The following is a 3,719-nucleotide window of genomic DNA, read 5'->3' as shown; positions in this document are numbered from 1 at the left end:
TAGGGTTTTAGCCCCCCCCCCCTAAACCAGGTTTCTTTTTAATTTGTATTGTTTTATTTTTTTTGGGTTTTAATTTTGAAGGAGTTTCACATATTCTACGGTACTACATACATGCATATGAATGTACAATTTCAAACAAATTTGAAATTAGAACCAAAAAGAATTCAAGAGGAATATACAATATATATTCAATATCGGATGACCATATACAATTTTGAACAAGTTTCCATCCATAATTTAGTGCATATGAAATTCTACGTCCTCTACGTAGTGTTCTCCTCTAGGATCGATGACTTCCCTCGCGAACCAACCAGCTAGTTCCTCTTGAAGTGGTCGGAAGCGAGCTTTTGGACTAAGCGTCTTCCGGAGGTCAGGAACAAAGTCAACACAAAACTCAATTACCTCCTTATTTCCATAGCCCTTGGCGATGCTTCCTTCTGGCCTAGCACGGTTACGAACATATTTCTTTAATACTCCCATGAACCTCTCGAAGGGGAACATATTGTGTAAAAATACAGGGCCGAGAATGGAAATCTCTTCGACTAGGTGAACCAGGAGGTGCGTCATAATATTGAAGAAGGATGGCGGGAACACCAACTCGAAGCCGACAAGACATTGGACCACATCGTTACGTAACCGTGGTAGAACTTCTGGATTGATTACCTTCCGAGAGATTGCATTGAGGAATGCACATAGCTTTACAATGGGTACTCGAACATTTTCCGGCAGGAGCCCCTCAAAGCAATCGGAAGCAATTGCGTCATAATCACGTGGCGGTCGTGAGACTTCAGGTTTTGGAACTTTTTCTCCGCCATGTTTATTATTCCCTTTATATTGGACGAGAATCCAGACGGGACCTTCATACTTGCTCGAGGCATTCAAAAAAGATGACCTTCTCTTCTTTGGTCGGAGCGTAGGCCGGCACGACCTTGAAACCATTCCGGATGCCGGTTATCAGGGTCTTTCAAACGTTGCTGGTCCTGCCGTACTTCCTTTGTATCATTTGTCTTCCCATACACGCCCAAGAAGCTTAGGACACTACTAGGAAAAGGCTTACCGCCGGCGACCTGAAAAGGCTTACCGCCGGCACTTTCGGATTCGCCGGCGATAACCTCGCCGGTGGTAATGCCTTACCGCCGGCGCATTGCAAACCGCCAGGGGTAACCCAAATTACCACCGGCACCTCAGCCAACTCGCCGGGGGTATTGTTTACCACCGGCACTTTCCAATTCGCCAGGGGTATTAAGTTACCGCCGGCAAACAGCCCTATGCGCCGGCGGTATGTATTTTAGGATTTAAAAAAAAAAGACTGACATGAAATCACAAAACCTTTAGATATAGAATAAAAACAAATTCACTATACATTTGATCCATGTGACCATGGAACAACAGTTCATTCAGTAGTACAAGCACTGCAAGCAAGAGCACATCACATCTGTTGTACACAAGGACTAGTACATCATCAGTCACTGCACATGAACTATACTCTTGCTGTACTCTTGCTCCAAATATTCATGGAAATATATTAAAACAAGATACAGATTACTGTGCTCCAGATTACTTCAAGTATACTCCAAATATTGATCCTTCAGCTGTCCTTTGTTGTTAAAGGGCATAACCTTTTTGCACATCATCTCAAATTATAGCACCTCTTTGCAGCTGCAAATACACACAAAGACATCATTTTATTGTGTAAGAAACCATCACAGGTTATTACTACTGAATAGTACTCCATCACTAGGAAAAGTACGGAGTACTCCATCACATAAATATTCCTAATGCAATATCAGTTGCATACCAGTTGACAGAAAAATGTGGAGCATTGACAGAAAATAGCATATCAGTTGCAAGTTGAAAATTGCATAACAGAAAAAATTGCATAACACTTGGACCTAGTCTGTGTAATTCAGTTAGTGCTAGTTTGCGGCAGGGCAGGAGACGACGGCAAAGATTATACCTACTTTGGAGTGTTTAATGAAACTTTAAGCTAATTCAAGTGGGAAATGGTTTAAGTGTGCAGAAAAAATTAATGCATTTGAATCCCTACTTCTTAGGTGTGATACAGTGAAACAAATAGCTATGTGTTGTGATGCAGTAATACTTGAAGCAAATAAACTTTCCAATTTGATTTGTTGTGAAACTTTTCCAATTTGCATCACATCGGTGTATCATGTGAACTTGTGAACCAAACAAAGCGCATGTCTGTTCATATTTGGACTACCATCTGACAACGGAAACTGTATATTGTGAACCAACATGCACAATGATGACAGAGAGAGTGAACCTGGACATCTCAAGGCTGGTGGCAATGGCGAGATAGGAGCCCTTGCGCGTCCAGCGCACGGTGCAGACGCTGTCACTCGGCCTCATATCGTGTAGCTCGGTCACCTGAATGTCGCCAACCAATCAAGCAACCATGACGGAGTGGGGAATCACGGGACAAAATATCAGCGGATCATGAGTGAGGGATCAGCGGGTGAAAAGGAGATTACCTTGGCGAGCGCCGGGTCGAAGATGGCAGGGCGGAGACGGCGGCCTCAACGGCCACCGGCGCTGCTGCATCTGTTGCACACAAGGGCAAAGCAACATGGTTCAGTTGCACACAACGGACAATAATATGCTTATGTGAAACGCGTGCAATTTTTCTTGTATGAATTGATAGTTCATCATATTTTGGAAGATGCTCTAAAACTTGCTTAACGTTACAGATCTATCATGAATTTTTCACAATTAGCATCAATTCACACGTCAGAATATATTATAGAACACCACACTTACAGTCGATGATAATAAACTGAATCTTGTCCTAAATTTTCATATAATTTTCTAACTTCAGGTAATTGTTACTGCAGTAATGGACAATAGCTCCTTAATCGTTCCAAGCAGTATGACTAGGCAAAAAGCTCTGCATTAAACATAAGAGGAGATCTCTCCCAAATTAGGTATAGATGAATTCTGATCCCAGTATTTATCATGCTAGTTCTCTAGTATTTCTCTAGTCATATTACGATGCAACCAAGACCCGAGAGATACTACTGTAAGACATTGGTCATGTCCATTTAACCTTCGTAGGGAAGGGGACTAATGATGTCAAAGTGTCAAACATTTGACCAGGAATCGTTCTCACACAAGAAATCTGACTTCAGCCTGGCCAAGATCTTCAAGGACGAGGAGATCCAGGTCAAGATGAAATTCACAAGGGGGGCAGTAATCTTACTTTCTTTTGGTTCTTCTACTGCCGAATCTGGATGCCGCCTTACTTCTTCTGCTCACGGATGCCGCCCTTCTCCACCTCACGGGCATGGACGGGCCCTTCGCCGGCCGCCGGCAGCTCGCCACAAATCTCGGCGGCGCAGTGTCTTGAGGGAGGAGATGAGCGGGTGCTCGGCGGCAGAGGCTGAGGCTGCAGCGCATGAAGGCGAGCACGACGCTGGCCTCGGCGGAGATGGCGCAGGCGAGGGCGGCGGGGTCGCGGCCATTGGCGGCGCGGGGACGATGCGGCTCCTCGGCGATGGGGTCGAAGCCGCCGACGTCGAGCAGCCTGGGGCGGGAAATTTTGTGGGGGATTAGATAGATGGCGGCTGCCCAGGCTAGCTAGGAGCGGAAGCCTCCTCGTCACGCTCGTGCGGCGGCGGCGCTGCGCTGCGCTCATCGGCGGTGGATTGGCAGAGCATTCGGTGGTGATTTGAGACAGAGAGAGAGAGGAGAAAACGAGTGGA

At 45.5% G+C, this 3,719-nt stretch overlaps 1 long non-coding RNA gene across 1 annotated transcript; it reads right to left on the bottom strand.

Annotated features, from left to right (window-relative positions):
- Nucleotides 1-1,590: 1,590 nt before the first annotated feature.
- On the bottom strand, nt 1,591-3,481 carry LOC124684592. Its single transcript, XR_006997070.1, has 4 exons — nt 3,218-3,481; nt 2,493-2,562; nt 2,285-2,388; nt 1,591-1,659 (listed from the first exon to the last, which is right to left on the bottom strand). It is a non-coding gene; the product is annotated as an uncharacterized LOC124684592 (long non-coding RNA).
- Between the last annotated feature and the right edge of the window lie 238 nt (nt 3,482-3,719).

Source organism: Lolium rigidum, chromosome 1 (assembly GCF_022539505.1).
Source record: "Lolium rigidum isolate FL_2022 chromosome 1, APGP_CSIRO_Lrig_0.1, whole genome shotgun sequence".
Taxonomy (NCBI): Eukaryota; Viridiplantae; Streptophyta; class Magnoliopsida; order Poales; family Poaceae; genus Lolium; species Lolium rigidum.
Note: the sequence above shows the minus strand (reverse complement) of the source record. Positions and strands in the feature narration are given on the sequence as shown.